This window comes from Physeter macrocephalus, chromosome 7 (assembly GCF_002837175.3).
Source record: "Physeter macrocephalus isolate SW-GA chromosome 7, ASM283717v5, whole genome shotgun sequence".
NCBI lineage: Eukaryota > Metazoa > Chordata > Mammalia > Artiodactyla > Physeteridae > Physeter > Physeter macrocephalus.
Window position 1 is genome coordinate 39,865,302 of NC_041220.1, and position 27,136 is coordinate 39,892,437.

Below are 27,136 nucleotides of genomic sequence, written 5' to 3' on the forward strand. Positions count from 1 at the left end.
TCTGCATTCTTATAAAGAAAGGTTGAGGTTTTCATTTTTAGAATGTCTACATGAGGGGCACTGTATATCCACTACCCAGAAAAAACAATGAAATTATTTAAAAATAAATAATCTCTGGAAATGTTCCCAGTAATACACAACAAATAAGGAAATGTTTGTTCAAGAAAATCCACTAAAACTGCCTAAGAGCAGTAAAAGTCTCTGGCATCTGAACCACAGCCTTCTCTCTCCCTCTCCCTTCCCAGCCCGTTTTGATGGAAAAACCAGGCAGGAGAAGCCAGGAACAAAGGGTTTCCTCCACCTCCATCTCCCAGTCAGGGTGGGGGATCAATGTTTCACATTCTGTCTCCCAGTTACCTGATGGAGGCTAAATTCCTAATGGGTAAAGCCAAGAGGCAGGGTCAGTCAAAGAAAGCCCTGCTAAAATAATTGTTATTCCAGAGTGACTGTGCATGCTCAAGGCTGCACCCCTAAGGTACAACAGCAGAGGCTCCACACTGCTGGGGAAATGGACTGCACTACAATAATCCAGCCAGTCACTAAACAAACAAGCAAGCAAGCAAACAATAAAAAGCCCTGGAAGGTGAATAACACTTAGATTTTCTGTAATACATTTTCTAAAATATCTAGTTTCAAAGAACAAATAGTTAGGAGGCATGCAAATAAACAGGAAATTCTGACATGAGAAGAAAAAGATCAGGAAAAAATATCTACCTATGAAAGTAACCAGAAGTCACATTTAATGAAGACTTCAAAGGAGTCATTACAAATATTTCAAAGTAATATAGGAAACTGTGTTTAAAGAAACAAAGGAAGCTATGATAAAAAAAAGTCTCATTAAATAGAGAATATCAATTCAAGAGATAGAAATTATTGGGGAAAAACAGAAGAGCCAAATGGAAATATTGGAGTTCAAAGGTACATAAGTAAAACGAAAAAGCAAAAATCACCAGAGGGGCTCACTAGTAGATTTGAATTGGAAGGAGAAAGAATTAGTGAACTTGAAGATAGATTGGTAGCGATTATGTACTCTGAAGAACAGAGAGAAAGAAAAGAAGAAAAAGGAACAGAACTTCAAAGAAATGTGGACTGCATTAATTACACCAATATATACTAAATGGAAGTGCCAGAAAGAGAGGAGTGAGAGAAAAGAGAAGGAAAAAACATTCAAAAAATAGTGGCTGATTACTTTTGAAATTTGATATAAACTATTAATCTACACAGATAGTAAGAAGCATTGATGAGCATGTGGAAAGATTGGACCTCTCATATACTGCTGGTGGGAATGTAAAATGTTGCAGACACATTGTAAAACAGTCTTGAAGTTTCTCAACATATTAAATATAGAATCATCATTTGGTCCAGCAATTTCACTCCTAGGTATATACCTAAGAGAAATAAAAATATATGTCCCCACAAAAATTTGTGCATTAATTTTCATAGCAACATTATACACAGTGTTAGGTAGCTAGTCAGACATGAGCAGGTCCCTCCCCAACCTGGATGGTTCATCTTTCCCTCCTCCACCTGGACACTGGTGGTCGGAGCACACCCAGAGATCCTCCCTCATGTGGTCAAGGACCACCACTACGTTTCCTGCCATATCAAGACCAAGCGCGATAAAACCGCCAGCGCAGGTTGGCGCAGGTGCACCAAGACCTGAAAGATGACTCAAGGTAAGCCAGGATTCATTATGCTGTATTTGTAATAAATTAGCCTTGTGGGTTTTGGCCCTCCCCCCCACCCCGTCGGTTTCACTTGGGCGCTTAGGAGTAAGCACCTGTTCACTAAGAGAAAACCTAAAGTTGTCAATCAACTTATCAGTCAAATGACACAGGACACAGGGACGGACCACCACTCTAAAAAACCCAACCCCACCCTATGGTGGAGCTGCTTCTGGTTTCCAGACAGCCAGCTCTCATTCTTTCTTGAGACTGTACTTTCACTCTGCTTAATAAAACTCTTGCTACTTAAAACTGCTGTATGCTTCTCAACTGAAATTTTTCCCTCGAGAAGGGCAAGAACCGAGGAAATTGCCATTCTACCAGTGACAACAGTATACAAAAGGTGAAAAAGAAACCCAAACACCCATCAGCTGATGAACGGATAAGCAAAATGTGGTTTATCCATACACAATATCACTCAGCCATAAAAAGAGTATTGATATAAGCTACAACATAAATATACCTTGAAAACATGCTAAGTGAAAGAAGCCAGTCACAAAAGACCACATATTATATGATTTTATTTATATGAAATGTACACAAATAGGAAAACTGTAAAGGGAGGAGATAGACTAGTGGTTACCTAAGGCTGGGAAGTGATAGTTAAAGGGTACAGGGTTTGGAGTTGCAGTGATAAAAATATTTTTGAATTGGTTGTGATGATGCTTGCATAACTATGAATACACTGAATTCTAATATTAAACTAAATACTAAATTAACACTAAATACATTGAATGGTAGATTTCAAATGAGTAAGTTTTATGGTGTATGGATTATATCTCAATAAACTAGACCCCCCCAAAATATAGGTTGGGTCATACTTCCATAATTCTTAGGGAACTATAAAAATAAAATAGAATGTAGTTGCCACTATTGTCATCTTGTAATTTTTTTAAGGCATGAATCACTTTCAAAGGACAGTAAAAGAGTAGTTACTTAGTAATTTTTAATTAAACATGTAAAATGTACACTTTCATGTATTTCTCTGCTACTGATTTTTATACTTTTTAGAACTAGACTTTTTTTCACTAAGAAAATTCGAATATCTGAACTTGATGGTTCTAATTTTTGCAAAGATGAGAAAAATAGACACAATTTTCAGGGCATGCCAACTTTTAATTTTGATCCTTTTCCCTGCATTTGGGAATGTGTTTTCTTGCCTCAGTAGGGCAGTCTAAGCACTAATAGTCAGCTTTAATTCGCATTTGCTGGCTTTTGCATGCATGTGTACTAACCTTAACATCTCTTAGGTAGAGTTTATTTTGCAGAGAATCTGTTTATCTAGCATTAGTACATGACAAAAACAGGAATGTAATAAGAATGCATAAATTGTAAATGCACAGTGCACAACTGAATATTTGAACATGTCTTAAAGCAGTAGGACAATTTGATCCTTATAATCCAGTTTACCTTTTTTTTTTTTTCCTGAGAGAAAATGGCATGCTTATCTAGGATTTATTTCATCTGCAATTTTCACATGACAAAATTTACTTTTAAGTTTAAAATGATGTTGTTTTGGTCCCTGGTGTCTGAATGTGATGAGAGCTGGAAAAGCAGACAGAAGTACAAACGTCTAATCTTGGCATGGCATTTGCTTTCCATTTTCTTTAGTGTGCACTGGAGGGATATTACTGAATGTTAAAACCTTGGCAGAGCCACTAGTGTGTAGTCTCCTAGTTTTGTGAAGAGAGAAATGAATTTGATGTCCAGAGAAGTTTATTTATTTTAAAAATTATTGCTGATTCATTTTTATTCCTTTTTATCATTTAATTTTCTCTGACTGCATATAGCCCAAAGAATCTGTGGGCTATATGAATCTTCATCACACTACACAGATATATGTAGGAATATACTATTTCTCCTAGGTGAAGGATATGAACCTCTAGCTTTGTCCTTTGTGACTATATTGCATTCTTTTCAACAGTTAAAATAGTGACTCAAAAATTATACATTGCTCAATGTCACCACACTCTTTCCCTATCTTCCCTTTTTAAGGACTTCACCTGAACAAGTGTTATATTCTGTTTCTCACATGACCCATCTCACACTAATTCTTACTCTATTGGAACTAAGGTTTTTTCTTCTGCTTTTTAAAACCCTGAGTTTACCAAATTTACAACAATAATATTTGCTACCATGAAAAAAAACCCAAAAAACCCTTTGATTCTGCTCCTCTTTTAAACTCGTCTAAATGGTCTGATTTTAAAACCAGAAATGTATTTTACTCCACATCTTCTTTCATCCCTCAGTTACATTCGACTTTATTGGCCACCCTTTCTTTCTTGAAATAACTGATTCACTCCTTTGAAATATCTCTCACAAGCTCTCCTGGCTTTCCTACTACAGTTTAAAACTCTTCAGAGGAGGAATTACATCATAGGAATCCAATTTATTTCCACATATATTTATTGAGAGCTCAATATGTGCCAGGTATTCTTTTACATGCTTAGGATATTATCATTGAACAAAGCAAAAATCTCTGACTTGGTGAGACATATATTCTGGTAAAGATAGACACAAAATAAAAAAACAAAGTAATAAATAATATGTCTAGAAGTCCACAGGCTATGAAAAAAGGAAAATGTAGAAGAGGGGATTGACATTGTACTGAGTGTGGTTTAGTGTAAACAATAAATCTCAATATTGCTACCAGTACTAGCTTAATGCTTTTCACGTCTTATAAAATACATGAAAGCACAATCAATAAATAACTTCCTTGTATAAAAAGCTTTTTTGTCATATCAGTCTCTTCTCACTGCCCATTTTTCACTTAGCCTGTATAACATGAATAATATGGATATAGTTGTACATGTAGATATAAATATATAGGCATAGACATAGATAATGATACTGATAAAGATACATTTATAGATATTTGAGCTCCTTAACACAATGTCATTTGTCCCATCAGTATTCAGTGATATATACGTGTTTGGACCCCATTCATTTTAGGAGATGGAGCATATTTTCATCCCCTTAAAGGATTGGCTTAATGATAGGACTGAGGAAAGTAGTAAATGGGAAACAGAGTGAAGATTCATGTAGTAAAATCTTAAGCATATAAGAGTTTATATATTATATATATATATTGCATATATATATTCTTTATATGCAAGCTGCAAAACTGGAAAAGAAGAGGGGGGAATCAACAGTTGGGATATTAAGATAATTTTTAAAAATTCTTCAGGAGCATATGACTACTTTCCAATTAGTGTACAAGTCACTATAGGTAGAAATGCATTTACATTTTTGGTATCACTGTCTATGACATAGTTGTCACTCAAAAAATAATGATTTATAAAGAGTTACCATCAATTAAGGGATATAAAATGTGGAAGAGTCTTTGACTATTTCACGCTTTTAAGACATAGATTATGTATCACTTCTTAAATCCAAGACATAGATTATGTATCACTTCTTAAATCCCTATTATAATAAATAAAATATTGGTATGTATCAGAAGGAGAACATAAAGAGCACAATGCTATGGAGTAGATCACCTAAGCAAGTACAAAGACATATTTTACTATGAAAGAAACTATTTCACTCTATTCAATTATACTCAAAAATTATTAATTCTTTATAGTGATTACAGTAAGCCCTATTATATAATTAATGTATTTTTTTAAATTAAGGTATTTTTAATAAATCTCAAGAAGGTGTTTAGATCATTTAATGTGGTGATATAAAGCATTGTGGTTGAACTCAGAAACTATGGGTTCAAACTATTTATTTGACCATTAGTTGTAGCTTATGCTTCAAACAGATGGTAACAGAGGTAACTGGATTCTAGTTTATATTAGAATGCTGGTTCTTTTACTCATTAATTGTATGACTTTGGACATGATTTTATTATGAAATCTACCTGTTCCACAATTCTCTATAAATAAAGCTAATAGAGTCTGGCATGAGTTTCAAGTAAGTTAATACATGTAAAACACTTAGAAGAGTGTTTGCCAGTTTGTACATTCTAAATTAATGCCAAATTAATTAGTAGCAGAAGATGTTTGGCCAATTAACTTTACTTGTAATTTCTGGCAAAGTGTTTACTTTCCCTCATTCTCTAGAAACATCTCTTTCTGGCCTTCTTTACATAATTTCTATGAATATTGATTCTTTCAAGATTTGTCAGATCTAGCATTACCCTAATGATAAAACCAGAGAAGGGTGCCACAAGAAAAAAAAATTTACCGACCAATATTCCCAATAAACAAAGATGCAAAAAATCTTTAACAAATTATTAGGAAACTGAATTCAACAATACATTAAAAGAATAAAGTGGGATTTATTTCAGGAATGCAAAGATGGTTCAACATCTGCAAAACAATGTGATAGACCACAATAACAAAATGAAGGCTAATAATCATATAATCATCTCATTAGATGCAGAAAAGAGCATTTGAAAAAATTCAGTATACATTTATGATAAAAATTCAACTAAGCAGGTATAGAGGGAATGTATCTTAACATAAGAAAAGCCATATATGATGAGCCCATAGTTAACATCACAACTCAATGATGAAAAGAGGAAATCACTTTCTCTAAGATCTGGAAGAAGACAAGGATGTCCATTCTTTCACTTTTATTCAACATAGTATTAGAAGTCCTAATCAGAGCAATGAGGCAAGAAAAAGAAATAAAAGTCATCCAAAATGGAAAAGAAGAAGCAAAACTGTCACTATTTGCACATAACAAGATATTATATAATATAAAGAAAATCTTCAAGAGGCCACCAAAAAACTCTAAGAATTAATAAACAAATTCAGTAAAATGGCAGAATGCAAAATCAATATATAATAATCTATTGAGCTTCTATAAATTAATAACATCTATCAGAAAGTACAATTGTAAAAATTCCATTTATTCATGGCCTATATGGGAAAAGAATCTGAAAAAAGAGTGGATATATGTATATGTAAAACTGGTTCACTTTGCTGTAAAGCAGAAACTAACACAACATTTTAAATAAACTATACTCGAATAAATTTTTTTAAATAAAATAAAAAATAAAAAGAAATGTAAGAGACATACCAATTAAAATAAAATAAAACTCCCATTTATAGTTGTCTCAAAGAGAATAAATATATAGAAATGAATTTCACCAAAACAGTGAAAGATGTGAACCATGAAAGCTGTAACACACTGATGAAAGAAACTGAAAAAGATACAAATAAATGCAAAGATACTCCATACTCACAGACTGGAAGAATTTACATTGTTAAAATATTCATACTACCCAAAGTAATATACAGATTCAACACAATACCTAACAAAATTTCAATGGCATTTTTCACAAAATATAACAATCAATATTAAAATTTGTATGGAACTGCAAAAAACTCTGAATATCCAAAGTAATTTTGGGAAAAAATAACAAAGCTGGAGGCATCTCTAGTCCTGATTTCAAACTGCATTACAAAGCTATAGTCATCAAAGCAGTATGGTATAGGCATAAAACACAGACACATAGATCAATGGAATAGAATAAAGAGTCCAGAAATGACCCCATATATATATGGTAAATTAATTTATGACAAAGCAGCTGAGAATATACAATGGAGAAAGGACAGTTTCTTCAATAAATGATGTTGGAAAAACTGGACAGCCACATGCAAAAGAATGAAACTGGATCACTATCTTATACCACACACATACATTTAATCAAAATGGATTAAGCACTTGAATGTAAGAACTGATACCATACAATTCCTAGAAAAAGACACAGGTGGTAAGCTCTTTGACATTGGTCTTGACAATGATATTTTTGATCTGACACCAAAATCAAAGGGAACAAAAGCAAAAATAAACACATGTAAATACATCAAACTAAAAATCTTCTTCACAGCAAAGGAAATCATCAACAAAATGAAATGACAATATCCTAAATGGGAGAAAATATTTGCAAATTGTATATCAGATAAGGGCTTAATATCAATAATATATAAAGAACTCATACAACTCAACAGAACAAAAACAATCTAAAATTTTTAAAAAATGTGCCAAGGATCTAAACATATTTTTCCAAAGATGACATACAGATGGCCAACAGGTACATGAAAAGATGCTTGACATCACTAATCATCAGGGAAATGAAAGTCAAAACCACAATGAGATATCAACTCACACCTCTTATAATGGCTAATATCAAAAAGACAAGAAATAACAGATGTTGGTGAGGTCATGGAGAAAATTGAACCCTTGTGCAGTATTGATGGGAATGTAAACTGGTGCAGCCACTCTGGAAAACAGTATGGAGACTCCTCAAAAAATTAAAAACAGAACTACCATATAATCCAGCAATTTCACTTCTGGGTATTTATCTGAAGAAAATGAAAATACTAAGTTTAAAAGATATTTGTACTCCCATGTTCAATGCTGTGTTATTTACACTAGTCAAGATATAGAAACAACTTAAGTGTCCTAAGTATCCATTGGGATTAATAAAGAAAATGTGATGTGTATGTATGTATAGGTATACACACACATATATACACACACAGTCGCAGAAAGAAATATTATTCAGCCATAAAAAGAAGTAAATCTTGTCATTTGTGACAACATGGAAGGACCTTGAGGGCATTATACTAAGTAAAGTAAGTAAGACAGAGAAAGAAAAATATCATAAGATCTCACTTATATGTGGAAACTTAAAAAAAAAACAAAAAACAGTTCGTGGATACAGAGAAGAGATTCATGGTTGCCAAAGTTATGGGGTAGGTTGTGGGTGAAATGGGTGAAGGGGATCAAAGTTACAAATTCCAGTTATAAAATAAATAAGTCATGGGTGTGTAATTTAGAGCATGTGACTATAATTAATAGCACTGTATTGTATATTTGTAAGTTGCTAAGAGAGTAGCCCTTAAAAGTTCTTATCACAAGAACAAAAATGCATCAATATAACAATGTATGGTGACAAATGTTAACTAGACTTATCATAGTGATCATTTTGTATTATATACAAATATTGAGTCATTATATTGTCCACGTGAAACTAATGTAATGTTATGTCAATTATACATCAATAAAAATATAAAAATAAAAGATTTGCCAGGTAAATATTAATTGGAGTACATATTTATAATCTAATACCAAAATTTAAATATAAAATAATGACCATTATTTAGTACTAGTAGTACAACTTCAAAATAATTATATATATAAAAGAAAATGACCTATCACACACTAACTGCCTTATTCCCTGATTAATGTATCTATGACAGATATTTAACTGTCAGAAAGGACATAAACTATAGAAAATATTTACTTACAATGGACTTTTATTTCCTCTTCAGATTCCATTTGTGAAATTATTTTAGTAAGAGGTGAAATATTATTAGAAATGAAGAAATTCCAGAGCAAATAATGGGATGGAGTAGTGAATCTCTTATTACCCTCTTGGGTCCTCACTAGCTCAGGCAAACTTTGTCAAACATATTTTCTCTTGTTTCCATTTGAAAGATACATAATAGTTGACCTTCAGTGTTGCACCTTGTTTCTCCCATCCATTGAGAAATGGTTCTCATAGACCTCTGAGCAATTAAACATTCTAACACACACACACACACACACACACACACACACACACACACACACACACACACACAGGTTGTGAGCAACCAGGCTCCTCTAAGAATTTCAAAACTTTCAGGTAGGTGATGACACAAATCCAATGATTAAGGCTAAGCATGGAAGAGAATCATTTATTTCGTATAACAACTTAATCTCCCATATGAAATATATTAATCTTAGATTTAGCAGTGTTATGTTTTTTGTCTTCATATGTTGGTCATTATGCCAAAAATAATCTTTCCTCCTTCCTTTCCCCAGCGCCTACTTGGCTAACATGTACTTCAAACTAAGATAGAATTCCCCAAGAAAAAGAGAAATCTTCCCTCAGCCTGCCATTAGATTATAAGTAGTAGCCTTTGTGCTAATTAGTTTTAAGCAAACCTCTTCAACGTATTTACCATTTGATTTCTGTCTCTCCCACGAGGCTGAATATTCCTTGAGGGAAATAATTATGGTATATTTTGATAGTATAGTATCTAGCACAATATTTGAGACAGTAACTGTTCATAGAATAAATATCTTAATATATAGACTTGTAGAACTCTTTTACATTTGAGAAAATACCTACTTATATCAACAGAAAAAAAATTATGTTATACCTTGCTGATATTTTGATCATTGCCTCAAAAGCAGCACAAATTAAATAGTAAAAAAGAAAAAGTAGTAAAATGAAAACATCCTGATATATAAGTTCACCCAATTTTACACCATAATAACATGTATTTAACAATAAATCTCAGAATCTTTTCAGTATCTCTTAGACCCAGACAACTGGGACCCTGGATCTGGGCCCTGCTCTTTAGAACACTTGCAATCACTCTTCTTTTGTCTATATCATCAGGGGCAAAGAATCCTCAGGTGTAAGTGGACATACTCATCTGGAGCCTGTACCTTCTCCTCTATACTATGCTCCTGATAATCTATGTTTTGGGTATTCTCTGCCTACACCCATATCTATGCTTTTTATGCCTACACCCAATCTATGTTTTGGGAATTCTCTGCCTCTACCTATAATATTAATTCTGGACTTGCTTATTGTCTTTCTTCCCCAATATAAGGGTTATTCATTTAGGATGTTCCTTAGGTTTTTTTGTTAGCCTTCTCATGGGAAAATAATGATTTATTTATTTTAATCTCTGATATTCCAAAAGAACTGGAAGGTGTTTATATGAACCTCAGGTCCAATTAATTTGGTGTCGAGTCTAAAATATTCCCCAGCTTAGGGCATGACTGTCTGGCACACTCTTCAAATAAATTAATTTTAATTCTCTTGAAAATGTATCTTCCCTTACTATTCTTTATCAATACTTCATCACTGGTGTCTCCTGGGTTCCATACATAATGCCTATGATATTGTTCCTTTTTAATATTCTCCCCAGGACTGTCTTGTGCCAGGCTACATTTCTGATCAATATCTGATGATTTTAATGCCAGGGCCTGAGAGAAAATAATGTCTCCCCACTGTCTATTCATGCTATTCCACTCAAGTGTATGTCCTGAAAGAAAATAGAAGAAACTGGCATGTCCCTTTTCAGAGTTGGGTCTAGCCCTGACATAGTCCCTACAAAACGACATTACCCAAGAACTTATGACTTAACCTCCTCCCTGATCACTTGGTTTTGTATTATCTGTGACAGTTGGAACGTCAATCCCCCAAACACATCTGGGAATGCTGCAATTGCTATGTCTAAACAGTGTATACAAAGTAAGAACTTGCCCATCCAGGACCCTGACTTTCAAAAGTCTGTCACACAAAAACTATCTGGTCCTCCCTAAGAGAGTAAGACAAGAGAGAGACTTCAGGAGGAATCTAAGTTCTCAGGCCCTACATTTTGTCATGGAGTCTTCCTCGACCAGTCTTGGTGGACTTAATGCTGGTTTTCAGTTGTCACAGATCTGAAGTCTCTAAATGGGATTTCTGGAAAGAAGCCAGCTCAAGACTATGCACATATGTATGGCTGGCCTGCTTTGTTTTATTCCTAGGAAATCTTCAAGATGAAGTGCATTTGCTGGGTTAGAATTTGCATTTTGTGGTTTCCATACTTTTCTAAATAAAACTAAGATTCAATAATTCTGCAAAATTAAAATATGATAAACTGAACAAGTTACGTGTTTCCTTTTTGCTTCTAGTCTGAAGGAATTATTTTGGTTGCTACTATTCATAAAATTTTGGAAATGAGGTTTTAATTGTTTATCTAGACATGAACAAATAGACATATTCATTACACAGAAAGCCTTAAGTTCATGCATGAGAAGCATGATTTTGAAACATATCAAAATAAATGTTGGGATCCAAGTGGAGAAAATGACATTATTTATCACAATATTTCAATGATCTTTCAAAATGAAATGAATTACATATAATTACATTTGTGATGTAAGCCTGCATTTTACTCTTTTTTAGGTCACAATGTATCAGTATGCTATCATAAGATGTAGTGGTAATATTATGATTCTTTGTAAATAGATTGTTATATAGCTAAGATTCATATAGTATCTCCACTAAGGTAAACATAATATACAAAACACGCATTTAAATTGTACTTTAAACAAGATGAATAATTCAAGTTCATATTAGAAAACGTTTTATTTTTGCTTTTCTCACAGAGAAGTTTTAAGCCTAAGTATTTTTGTGAATAACTTATTGAATATAACTTCTCATTATAAAACAGCTACTTCCTAACTATATAACCTTGAGTAAGTTATTTAAATGCTATACTTCAGTTTTCTCACCTATAAAATAGATAGTTATAGTACTTTTCTCACAGAGTTTTTAGGAAGATTAAATAATTTATATGTCAAGCTCTTAGACTGACTATGATGCTGAGCGTGAGGACTGCAATGATGGTAAGGCAAGACATGTTTATAGTCACTGACTAGACAGGTTACTGAAGAGGCTGTACTGAGTATTAGGAGATGCATTGCCAAAATGAGTTAAGCCATGTTATACATTACCTATCCTGTTGGATAAGGGAACATATATTTTATGTTAATGGGTTTGAAAATGGTTGGACAAGAGAATACTAAGAAATTCAATTAGATAATTATCTATCAAACATAGTGTATGAGCTCATATAATGTATGATTCAGATATCAGCAATATGAGAGGACAAGAACAATTAAAAACAATATGTTATACTTAAAACTACTTTCTATTCCTTACTCTGAAATTCACATTTATAAAAATTAGTGATATCTAATCTCTTAATTTCAAATTTATGGTTACTAAAGGGGAAAGGAGAGATAAATAAGGAGTTTGGGATTAACATATACACACTACTATATATAAAATACATAACCAACAAGCACCTACTGTATAGCACAAGGAACTATACTCAATATTTTGTAATAAGCTATAAGAGAAAAAAATCTGAAAAAAGAACGTATATGTTTATGTGTGTATTGATATGTATATATTACTGAATCATTGTGCTGTACACCTGTAACTAACACAACATTGTAAATCAACTATGCTTCAATTAAAAAAAAATAGTGATAAAGTTCTTAGGTGTTTTCATATGTATATGGAAACACAAGAGACCCCAAATAGCTAAAGCAATCTTGAGAAAGAAAAAGGAAGCTGGAGGAATCAGGTTCCCTGACTTCAGACTATACAACAGGGCTACAGTAATCAAGACAGCACGGTACTGGCACGAAAATAGAAATATAGATCAATGGAACAGGATAGAAAGTCCAGAGATAAACCCACTAATCTATGGTCACCTAATCTATGACAAAGAAGGCAAGAATATACAATGGAGAAAAGACAGCCTCTTCAGTAAGTGGTACTGGGAAAACTGGACAGCTACATGTAAAAGAATGAAATTAGAACATTCTCTAACACCATACACAAAATGGATTAACAATCTAAGTGTAAGCCTGGATACTATAAAACTCTTAGAAGAAACATAGGCAGAATGCTCTTTGACATAAATCAAGATCTTTTTTGATCCACCTCCTAGACTAATGAAAATAAAAACAAAAATAAACAAATGGGACCTAATTAAAGTTAAAAGCTTTTGCACAGCAAAGGAAACCATAAACAAAACAAAAAGACAACCCACAGAATGGGAGAAAATATTTGCAAATGCAGCAACCAACAAGGGATCAATCTCCAAAATATACAAACAGCTCATGCAGCTCAATATAAAAAAAACCAAACAACCTAGTAAAAAAATGGGTGGAAAATCTAAATAGATATGTCTCCAAAGAAGACATACAGATAGCCAAGGTGAACATGAAAAGATGCTCAACATCACTAATTATCAGAGAAATGCAAATCAAAATGACAATGAGGTATCATCTCACACCACTCAGAATGGCCATCATCACAAAATCTACAAATAATAAATGCTGGAGAGGGTGTGGAGAAAAGGGAACCCTCTTGCACTATTGGTGGGAATGTAAATTGGTACAACCACTATGGAGAACAGTATGATGTTCCTTAAAAAACTAAAAACTGAGCTACAGTATGATCCAGCAATCCCACTCCTGGGCATATACCCTGAGAAAAATATATTTAAAAAGATGCATGCACCCAGTGTTCATCGCAGCACTATTTACAATAGCCAGGACACGGAAGCAACCTAAATGTCCATCAACAGAAGAATGGATAAAGAAGATGTAGTACATATATACAATGGAATATTAATCAGCCATAAAAAAGAATGACATAATGCCTTTTGCAGTAACATGGATGGACCTAGAGATTGTCATACTGAATGAAGTAAGGCAGAGGAAGACAAATATCATATGATATCACTTATATATGGAATCTAAAAATTTGCTACAAACAAACCTATTTATAAAACAGAAATAGAGTCACAGATGTAGAAAACAACCTTATGGTTACCAAGGGGGAAAGGGGGGGAGGGATAAATTGGGAGATTGGCATTGATATATACACACTGCTATATATTAAACAGATAACTAATAAGAACCTACTGTATAGCACAGGGAACTCTACTCAATACTCTCTAATGACCTATATGGGAAAAGAATCTTAAAATGAGTGGATATATGTATAAGTATAACTGATTCACTTTGTTTTACACCTGAAACTAATAGAACATTGTAAATCAACTATACTCCAATAAAAATTAATTTAAAAAAATAAAGTATTTAGGTATATAAAATTTGTTGATTTAGATAAAACTGAATAAAATATTTTTATAATATATGCTGAATTATAAATTCTTCATTATCTCAGCATGTAAAAATTAAAAAACAAAAATAAACATTATAATTTCTGATCATCTACATTATTTGTTTTATCTCAAATGGTATGAAGTGCTTAAACAATGTCTAGCACATTGGAAAGAATTCATAATTTCTTTTTTTGAACTAAAAATTTTGCAAAATAATGTTCATTAAGAAAAGTATACGTACTGTTTGATAAACTGCACAAGATGAGTATTTATGCTACAACCACAGAGAAGCTTAAAATATGGAATATTGCTAGTATTCCATAAACCCTTTTCACCTATTTCCCAAACACTCCTAACCCTATTCCTCCTCTCCAGAGTAACAGTTATCTTGATATCTAACACTAATTTTTAAATTTTATATATATAATAAATATATATAACATATATATATGTTCATAATTATATGAACATTGTATGTCTGGATTAGTCAATATTCTTTTGTGTCTGGCTACTTTTTTTCCCAAAATTTCCCCCCAATTTTGATTTATAACCTGCATTCATGTTGATTTGGTAGCCACAGTTTGTTCTTTGTCATTTCTGTATAATATTCTATGGTATGGATCTCTTTAGTCATTTTTCAAAGTATTAAGTTACTATAAAGGTGAATGCAGTATTGGAAAATTTACTCTCAATTTCACAGCAAAGTAGGTGAGTGAGAACTGGCAATGGTGAAAGGGAAAAGGAAAAATGATAAAAGAAAAATTTCTAGAAATCTGATTCTGTGTTAGTTCAGACTGCTATAACAAGATACCATAGATTGGGTGGCTTAAACAACAAATTTGTTTCATAGGCTAGAGGTATAGGATAAGTGTGCCAGTCTGGTGAGGCTTTGGTAAGAGCCCTCTTCCTTGTTTCCTAATGTGGAGGAAAGGAAAGTGAAAGTGTCTCTTCTTCTATGGACATGAATCCCTACTTACCTCTCAAAGACCTCACCTCCTAATACCATCATATTCTCTCACATGGGGGTTAGGATTTCAACATATGACTTCTGAAGAAACATGAATAACTAGTCCACTAGTCCATAACAGTTTAGGATCAACTGTCAATTTCAATTATTTTGAATTTCATCACATTTTCTAATCTTATTCCATTTCATATTTTCCTTGTCTTCCTAAGGATAGGGTTGTGAGAGTATCTGATAAAAGTACAGGTCCCCAGCCAATATGAAAGTCACATATACAGACATTTTCTTCCCTTTTTATTTGTATAAGTATGTTGCACAAGGAATATTTAAAGTAGAAATAAAATATTCATTTTTTTTCTAACATTCAAATTTAACTAGGGGCCTATATTTTATTTGTAATCCCTATGCAAGGGATGACATACACATACTAATGTGGACCTGTTGTTTTTCTGAAGCATATATGAAATTCAAGTTCCTTCTATACTATGAACTCATAGTTAAGCATCTATTTGAAAAAACTAATCTTTCTTCCAGATTCCAAATAAAAGTTTAAAAGGTTTAGGTAGTAACACTATTTTGTACTGTATGTCATTATTCATTTAAAAATAAAACAGAGCAAATGCAAAATATAAATAAATCTTCAAAAGTGTATTGAGGAAATGGTCAGTGAATTCTCTGTCATTATCTCATAAAAATAAATAAGAATGAATTGAAAGAAAGGGACGGAGGGAGGGAGGGAAGATAAATAATTTCTGTGAACAACCTAATAAAATAAACCTGCTCATCAACATAAACATTAAAAAGTGACAGGAAAGATGGAAGGAAGCAAGAAATCTGACCAAGGAATCTAGCCATTTAAGATATAAATCAAAATAAAGGACATAAAAATGAAGAAGCCATAGATAAAGAACCAGTATATGCAGTTATTCCACTATAATTTCTAGATAGCAGTTCAAATTATTATTAAGAAGATAAATATTTTAAAGGTTGGAACTTTAAAAAAAATGATACTGTAGCTAACAATCAGAGCTGAGGAGGTGGAGGAAATGTAAGGACCTCATCACAGCAGAGAGGCAAATATACCTATAATCAAGATGCATTTGAAAGAAATACCTATTCCAACCCACATTAATTTTTGTCAAAATATTTTGTTACCAACAGTTAAATCTTTTAAGTAATAGTATTTCTTGCCTTGCAGATACTGAGTTTTAGCCATTTCCTCACTTTCAATTTAACTATAAATGTTTTTTTTAACTTATTTGTTTATTTATTTTTGACTGCATTGGGTCTTCGTTGCTGTGCGACTTTCTCTATTTTGAGAGCACAGGCTCAGTAGCTGTGGCACACGGGCCCAGTTGCTCCTTGGCAATGTGTGATCCTCCTGGACCAGGGCTCCAACCTGTGTCTCCTGCATTGGCAGGCAGACTCTCAACCACTGAGCAACCAGGGAAGCCCTTTAAAAAAAAAAAAAAAAAATTTATTTATTTATTTGGCTGTGTTGGGTCCTAGTTGCGGCATGCAGGATCTTTCACTGCAGTGTGTGGGCTTCTCTCTAGTTGTGGCGTGCTGGCTCTAGAGTGCAGGCTCAGTAGTTGTAGTGCACAGGCTTAGTTGCTCCACAGCATGTGGAATCTTACTTCCCCCACCAGGGATCGAACCCATGTCCCCTGAATTGGAAGGCAGATTCCTAAACACTGGACCACCAGGGAAGTCCTTGTAATTTAAATATAATTTAATAATCCATATTCAAATAACTACATATAATATGGCCAAAATTTTATAGAAGTATTTTAATCTATAAGACTAATTTTCTTATAAGCAAATCAAGGTGTCTGGAAAGATACTAACCTAATTCTAATAATAATGCCTATTTCCTGGTAGTGAAAAGTAGATCAATTAAATTTTATTTTCCTTTCATATAGTCAATTTGCTAAAATAAAAATTTACTATTTTTCCAAAAATAATAATTTGACTTTTTTGTGATAATTATAATTATTAGCAGCCAGAGACTTGCTTTAAGTATTGGAGAATATAGAAAATTTTGTAAGAGAAAGTTAAAGTAGGGATTTCATTACATTTAAAAAAGAGTCTAAAAGTAAACATGAAATTGGATTGTTGTGAAATAATCAGGACAATAGCAAAAACAACAACAAAAAACAATTGTAACGAGGTTTCATATCTGATTTACTCAGATTTTTTTTTAAAGTACCACCAGCTATTATATGTTTTTTCCTCTCAAATGTACTTAAGCTATGATTTAATACTCTTTATAAGAGGTTAGTGTACACCACTTTATGTAGAATCAGAGGCACATTATAATAAAATAGCATCATGTTTTGTGTATGGATAATGAAACAGGAATTTGGAAGTCTTTAATTAAGCATTCTGAATACTAGCATAGGTTTTCTGTTTGCAAAGTGAATGAATTTCGAATATATTATTTCCGGTATTTTAGATCCAGTACTAACACCTTGAAATGATCTATAACCACAGGTTAATTTTACCAACATTTTTTTTTCAAGCTCTAACCTGGAATAAAGGCTAGAACTGAAACAGCAAGTTATTATCTAGCACTTATGGGAACCTTCCATCTCTCTGTGGGATCTGCCAGCAAAGAGCCTCATAATGAAAAAGGGTAATGATGTGTTTCAGTATGGAGATGCTTGACCACTAATTCAAGTGTTGATTTGTGATTTTTGTATTGTGATTTTTATTTTTGTATTAACATCTGTTCATGGAGATGACAAGTTGATGTGGGAATAGGGATTACAAGTATATATAGTTAATGGGTGTTATATTATCTCCTATTAAAACAAATAGTTGGCTTTAAAAATTCAGTGCTAATATCTATGTCACAGATTTGCCCAAGAGGGAATTTTACTATGGTTTCCTGTGGGATATGGTAAATGAAAATAATATTTTAAACTGTCCTATATTAACAGATGGCTCAGCAGATGATTTTACTTCAGAGATTCCTGCTTGATGCTAGGTTGTGAAGGGTGGGCCGAGATAATAAACATGGAAGCTCAAATCTCCTTATTCACAAGAATTCAATAAGGACTGTGTAGCCACATCAAGATTTGAAGACTCTGAAAGACAGCACGTGTATCTGGAACCTACCAAATAGCATTTAGGAAGATTAAAATGATGGATCATGAAGAGAAGAGTTAATTTCTGAGGGCCATCCAGGGTAGTCAAGAAAATTACCACAAACATTCACCACAATAGATTAGATCAAAAGAACAAACTTTAGTGAATCAAATAAAGCAATTTTAAGAAATTATTTGCATGATGTAAGTCAATGTTTGGAAATTATTTTATTCAGTTTATTCTTTTACTTTAAACATTCATAAAGGAAACCTCAGGTAGATATTTCCCAATTCTCAGATCAAACTAAGACATCAAAATCTCTAGTTAACTATTTCCCTCACATAGATGTTCATAAAAATTATCCAAAGTTAAAAACATGAAAAATGATCACTGTGTGTCTTTGCAAAGCTATCCTAGAGCATTGTCCAAAAATTCTGCCTCAAGTCATCTGAAGCCAAAGGGGTTTCTCTGTTATTTGAATATTTTGTTTGCTGTTTATTATGACTCACTGTATGTAAGGTTAGATGATACTTTGAAGAATATTGATAATTTGCAAATAATTTTTATCTGGTAGAAATGTTAATAATGTCTGTTAGGAAAGATAATGCCCAACTTACTCACACAAAGTTGGACATTAATAGGCTACTCTTCTCTCTGACAGGAAAGTATGTTTTAATTTAGGGTACAAACTCAGTTTCTTATAACTTCTGAGAAATAATAGTTCAGTCCAAGAAAATGTACTGAGTTGAAGTAAAGAGAGTCCTGACTATGTGTTAAGAAGGCAGTTGGTAGAGAATGCAAAATACGTTTCTATTATCTGAGAACAGAGAATTAAACAATAAACTATGCATATTTAAATGTTTATTATGCTCACACCAAAACAAAAATGTTTTTGTTAAGAATACAGAAAGAATAGAAGCTATACCAAACAACATTTCTGTTTCTTATCTGGAGTACTTGATTGGGCTTCTAAAGCTAGAGGTGTGTGAGTCCAAAAAGATATTATTTCTAGTATAAAAATTTCCAAAAGAAAGGATTTTCCAATTAGAATCATTACAAATTCCAGGCTTGGAGTTAGGTTCAGTTTGAGCAATATATTGACCTATTTTTTTTTTTAAGGATTTCTTTCCCACTATATATTTTCCATTCATTTTTCTAAGCTTAGTCACTTCAACAAGACTTTTTCTCTTGTTTGGTTCCACATGAAATTTCAGCTTCTACCCTGTTTATACTTCTAGTTTAGCTAGAGCCTTCTTTTAGACCCATTGAATTCTGCAGAAATGATGTGATCCCTATCTATATTCCCTAGAATCTTTATTCAAAATCTCACTATTTGCCACGTTCAGACATTAAATCAGCATTTTATATTATTTTTAATAATCTTTAAAACAATCTTGTGAGAAAGTGAAATTTGGAAAGATTAAAGAATTCACTTAAAACTATGCTGCTACAACTATTGTACTGGGGTTACAATAACTTTTGGAGAGATTATGAAGTTTGAAAGTTATAACCCAGTTATTTAAATTTTTTCTATCCATTTTTTCAAAATAGATCTAACTCCACTACCTTACACTTAATGAGCATAGTATATTTCCCCTCTATTTCAGTGTCTTTCTTCATCTAGTCTTTTTACGTCCCATAAAAAGTAAAAAAACATTCTTAGGAACCTTTTTTAAATCATGTAGTTAGTGCTTTTCATTTTTCTTATATTCATTCAAATTAAACTACTCTCTTTTTCTTGATTATAATTAGCCTCTTTCAAATATATCTTGAAAGACATAAAGACACAAAATTCTCTTCTCAAGACATAAACTTCACCAAAACATATAAAGATATGAACTTTTAAAAAGCTTATATTTTCTCAAATTCTGCTCCTAGAAAGAAGGAATAGACATACTTTTGACTATTTCTCCCAATAAGTATAATGGAAAACCCTGGACATTATATTTAAAACAAATATAAGACTGAAGTTTAGAGAAGAGAAGGAAAACCAGTTAGGCCCCTCAGGACCCAGGAATAACAGTGTAGTGAGTTCCCTGAGTTTTCTTTTTACCTTATACCACAGACTTTGAGGGGAGAAAGCCCATAGCTTCAAAATGTCAATGGACATAGCAAAAAAGTCCAACCAAAGGCTGCCTTCTCTCACCAAAGGACAAGAGGCAGTCTAAAGAAAGAAAACCCTACATAATAACCACTCTATGCCATCCAAACACCACAGAAAAAACTGTGGTGAAACCCCACGCATGCCAGCAAAGACCAAGTGGGGAGCCTGCATGTGAACTCTCTCTAGGCTGTAATAAGGCACTACAACCCCCCAAGTACTTTAATGTCAGAGAAGGCAGAGTAAGGAGCCAGGATTTTTATCCCCAACAGTGAGATAACACCCTTCTTCCCCCACTTGTGGTATCATTGAAGATCACATAGAGAGCCCAGACTTCAACTGACACTTGTCCTTACCAAGGCATCCCTCCCCAATAAAATGGTGTCATCCAGTAAACCTGAAGAATTAGTGAACTTGAAGACAGAATGATAGAAATACCCAATCTGGGAAAACAGGCTAAAAAAATGATAAATAGAGGTTCAGAGACCTGTCAGACCTAATATTTGTGTCATTTGAATTCCAAAAGGAAAGGAAAAAATGGGCAGGGCTGGAAAAGTGCTCGGATAATGTCTGAAAAGTTTCCATATTTGGCAAAAGACAAAAACCTTCGGATTCAAGAGGCTGAAAAGACTCCACATTTGATAAACCAAAAGTAATGCACATCAAGACAAATCACAGTAGAACTTCTGAAAACTAAAGACAGACAAAGAAAATGTCTTGAAAACAGAAGGAAAAAATAACACCTTACCTATAAGGGGAAAATAATTCAAATGATAAGATTCCTCATAAGGAATTATGGAGGCCAAAGAGATATAACATGACATATTTCAAGTGCTGGAAGAAAAGGACCGTCAATACAGAATTTTTTGTCTAGCAAAAATATGCTTAAGAATGAAGGGGAATTCAAGACATTTGTAGATGAAGGAAAACTAAGATGGTGTCACCAATAGACATGCCTTTAAAGAATATAGAATATTTTCTAAATACAAATTGATAAAAGAAGGAATCTTGGAACATCAAAAAGTAAAGAAGTACAATGGAAAATTTTTAAATATGAATGAATTATTTTCTCCTCTTGAGTTTTAAAAATTGTGTTTGCTGCTTGAAGAAAAAATTCTAACACTGTCTCATACAGTTCTAAATGTATGCAGAAATAATATTTAAGACAATTATAAATGGCAAGGGAAAAGGAGGCAAAAGTAGGTAGGGTTTCCAAACTTAATTCAAAATGGCAGGATATTGATAACAGTAGATTTGGTTAATTTGTGCATATTAATTGTAATATCTAGAGCAACCCTAAAAATTCTACAGAAAGAGATACACTCAAAAATACAGTAAAAAAATCAAAAAAGAATTATAAAAATGGTCAAGTAACTCACAATTGAAAAGGAAAAAGGAAACAGAAAAATAGAGAAAATGAACAGAAAACAAAAAATTAAATGGAAGAATTAGGCTTAATATATCAATAAATATTCTTAAGGTAAATGCTTTAAACCGACACATATTAATCAGCTATCAAAAATTAAAAACAAAGAAAACTATTAAAAGCAACAAGGGAAAAGCAACAAATAACATACAAGGGAATCCCTATAAGATTATCAACTGACCTTTTAGCACAAACGCTATAGCCCAGAAGGGAGTGGCTGGATGTATTTCAAGTGATGAAAAGAATAAAACCTACAACCAAGACTACTCTACCCAGCAAAACTCTCATTCAGATTTTATAGAGAAATCAAAAGCTTTACAGACAAGCAAAATCTAAGAGAATTCTGCACCACCAAACCAGCTTTGCAACAAATGCTAAAATAACTTCTCTAGGCAGGAAACACAAGAGAAGAAAAGACCCACGAAAACAAACCCAAAACAATTAAGAAAATGGTATTAGGAACATACAAATTGATAATTACTATAAATGTAAATGGATTAAATGCTGCAACCAAAAAACACAGACTGGATGAATGGTTACAAAAACAAGATCCTTATATATGTTGTCTACTAGTGACAATTTCAGACCCAGGGACACATACAGACTGAAAGTGAGGGGATGGAAAAAGATATTCCATGCAAGTGGAAATCAAAAGAAAGCTGGAGTAGCAGTACTCATATCAGACAAAATAGACATTAGAATAAAGACTGTCACAAGAGACAAGGAAGGACACTACATAATGATCAAGGGGTCAATCCAAGAAGAAGATATAACAATTGTAAATATTTATGCACCCAACATAGGAGAACCTCAGTACCTAAGGCAAATCCTAACAGCCATAAAAGGGGAAATCAACATTACACAATAATAGTGAGGGACTTTAACACCACTTACACCAATGGATAGATCATAGAGACAGAAAATTAATAAGGAAACACAAGTCTTAAATGACTCATTAGACCAGAGACTTAATTAGTATTTATAGGACATTCCATCTGAAAGCAGCAGAATACACTGTCTTCTCAAGTGCACATGGAACATTTTCCAGGATAGATCACATCTTGGGTCACAAATCAAGCCTTGGTAAATTTAAGAAAATTGAAATCATATCAAGCATCTTTTCTGACCACAATGCTGTGAGATTAGAAATCAACTACAAGAAAATAAGTCTTAAAAACACAAACCCATGAAGGCTGAACAATATGCTACTAAATAACCAAGAGACCACTGAAGAAATCAAAGAAATCAAGAAATACCTAGAAAAAAATGACAATGAAAACACAATGACCCCAAACCTATGGAATGCAGCAAAAGCAGTTCTAAGAGGGAAGTTTATAGCAATACAATCTTACCTCAAGAAACAAGAAAAACTCTCAAATAAACAACCTAACCTTACACCTAAAGGAACTAAGAAGAACAAACGAAACCCAAAGTTAGTAGAACGAAGGGAATCATTAATATCAGAGCAAAAATAAATGAAATACAAATGAAAAAAAAACAATAGCAAAGATCAATAAAACTAAAAAGCTGGTTCTTTGAGAAGATAAACAAAATTGATAAAGCTTTAGCCAGACACATAGAGAAAAAAATGAAGAGGACTCAAATCAATAAAATTAGAAATGAAAAAGGAAAAGTTACAACTGGCACTGCAGAAATACAAAGGATCATAAGATATTCCTACAAGCAACTATGTGCCAATAAAATGGACAACCTGGAAGAAATGAACAAATTCTTAGAAATGTACAACCTTCCAAGACTGAACCAGGAAGAAATAGAAAATATGAATAGAGCAATCACAAGTAATGAAACTGAAGCTGTGATTAAAATTCTGCCAACAAACTATAGTCTAGGACCAGATGGCTTCACAGGCAAATTCTATCAAACATTTAGAGAAGAGCTAACATCTATCCTTCTCAAACTCTTCCAAAAACTGCAGAGGGAGGAACACTCCCAAACTCATTCTACAAGGCCACCATGACCCTAAAACCAAAACCAGACAAAGATATCACCAAAAAAGAAAAATACAGGCCAATATCACTGATGAACACAGAAGCAAAAATCATCAACAAAATACTAGCAAACCGAATCCAACAACACATTAAAAGGATCATGCACCATGATCAAGTGGGATTTATCAAGGGATGCAAGGATTCTTCAACATACATGAATCGATCAATGTGATACACCATATTAACAAACAAGAATAAAAAGCATATGATCGCCTGAATAGACAGAAAAAAAGCTTTTTACAAAATTCAACACCATTTATGATAAAACTCTCCAGAAAGTGGGCATAGAGTGAAATGACAATGAAAACACAATGACCCCAAACCTATGGAATGCAGCAAAAGCAGTTCTAAGAGGGAAGTTTATAGCAATACAATCTTACCTCAAGAAACAAGAAAAACTCTCAAATAAACAACCTAACCTTACACCTAAAGGAACTAAGAAGAACAAACGAAACCCAAAGTTAGTAGAACGAAGGGAATCATTAATATCAGAGCAAAAATAAATGAAATACAAATGAAAAAAAAACAATAGCAAAGATCAATAAAACTAAAAAGCTGGTTCTTTGAGAAGATAAACAAAATTGATAAAGCTTTAGCCAGACACATAGAGAAAAAAATGAAGAGGACTCAAATCAATAAAATTAGAAATGAAAAAGGAAAAGTTACAACTGGCACTGCAGAAATACAAAGGATCATAAGATATTCCTACAAGCAACTATGTGCCAATAAAATGGACAACCTGGAAGAAATGAACAAATTCTTAGAAATGTACAACCTTCCAAGACTGAACCAGGAAGAAATAGAAAATATGAATAGAGGAATCACAAGTAATGAAACTGAAGCTGTGATTAAAATTCTGCCAACAAACTATAGTCTAGGACCAGATGGCTTCACAGGCAAATTCTATCAAACATTTAGAGAAGAGCTAACATCTATCCTTCTCAAACTCTTCCAAAAACTGCAGAGGGAGGAACACTCCCAAACTCATTCTACAAGGCCACCATGACCCTAAAACCAAAACCAGACAAAGATATCACCAAAAAAGAAAAATACAGGCCAATATCACTGATGAACACAGAAGCAAAAATCATCAACAAAATACTAGCAAACCGAATCCAACAACACATTAAAAGGATCATGCACCATGATCAAGTGGGATTTATCAAGGGATGCAAGGATTCTTCAACATACATGAATCGATCAATGTGATACACCATATTAACAAACAAGAATAAAAAGCATATGATCGCCTGAATAGACAGAAAAAAAGCTTTTTACAAAATTCAACACCATTTATGATAAAACTCTCCAGAAAGTGGGCATAGAGTGAATCTATCTCAACATAATAAAGCCCATATATGACAAACCATATATGACAGCAAACATTATTCTCAATGGCGAAAAACTGAAATCATTTCCTAAAAAATCAGGAACAAGAAAAGGGTGCCCAGTCTCACCACTATTGTTCAATATAGATTTGGAAGTCCTAGCCAGAGCAATCAGAGAAGAAAAAAGAAATAAAAAGAATACAAATTGGTAACGAAGAATAAAACTGTCACTGTTTGCAGATGACATGACACTATACACAGAAAATCCTAAAGATGTCACCAGAAAACTACTAGAGGTAATCAATGAATTTAGTAGTCACAGGATTCAAAAGTAATATATAGAAATCTCTTGCAATCTTATACACTAACAACGAAATATCAGCAAGAGAAATTAAGGAAACAATCACATTAACCATTGCAACAAAAAGAATAAAATGCCTAGGAATAAACCTACCTAAAGAGGCAAAAGACCTGTATGCAGAAAACTATAAGATACTGATGAAAGAAATTAAAGACAACACAGCACATGCAGAGATATACCACGTTCTTGGATTGGAAGACTCAATCTTGTGAAAATACTATCCTACCGAAAGCAATAAACAGATGAAATTCCTATGAAATTACCAATGGCATTTTTCAGAGAACTAGAAAAAAAATTTACAATTTGTATGGAAACACAAAAGGCCCCAAATAGCAAAACCAATCTTGAGAAAAAAAAAGGAGCTGTAGGAATCAGGCTTCCTGACTTTGGACTATACTACAGGGCTACAGTAATTAAGACAGCATGGTACTGACACAAAAACAGATATATAGATCAATGGAACAGGAGAGAAATCCCAGACATACACCCATACACCTATGGTCACCTAATCTATGACAAACGAGGCAAAAACACACAATGGAGAAAAGACAGCCTCCTCAATAAGTGGCACTGGAAAAACTTGACAGTTACATGTAAAAGAATGAAATTAGAACACACCATACACAAAAATAAACTCAAAATAGATTAAAGACCTAAATGTAAGCCCAGACACTATGAAACTCTTAGAGGAAAATATAGGCAGAATGTTCTTTAACAAAAATTACAGCAAGATCTTTTTTGACCCACCTCCTAGAGTAATAAGAATAAAAACAAAAGTAAACAAATGGGACCTAATTAAACTTAAAAGCTTTTGCACAGCAAGGAAACCATAAACAAGACAAAAAGACAACCTGCAGAATGGGAGAAAAGATTTGCAAATGAAGCAGACAACAGGGGATTAATCTCCAAAATATACAAACAGCTCATGCAGCTCAATATCAAAAAAACAACCCAATCAAAAAATGGGCAGATGACCTAAATAGACATTTCTCCAAAGACGACATACAGATAGCCAACAAATACATGAAAAGGTGCTCAACATCACTAATTATTAGAAAAATGCAAATCAAAACTACAATGGGTATCACCTCACACCAGTCAGAATGGCCATCATTACAAATCTACAAACAATAAATGCTAGAGAGGGTGTGGAGAAAAGGGAACCCTCCTATACTGTTGGTGGAAATGTAAACTGGTACAGCCACTATGGAGATCAATATGTAGGTTCCTTAGAAAAGTAAAAATAGAGCTACCATATGATCCAGGAATCCCACTCCTGGGCATATATCCAGAGAAAACCATAATTTGAATAGATACATGCACGCCAGTATTCATTGCAGCATTATTTACAGTAGCCAGGACATGGAAGCAACCTAAATGTCCATCAACAGAGGAATGGATAAAGAAAATGTGGTAT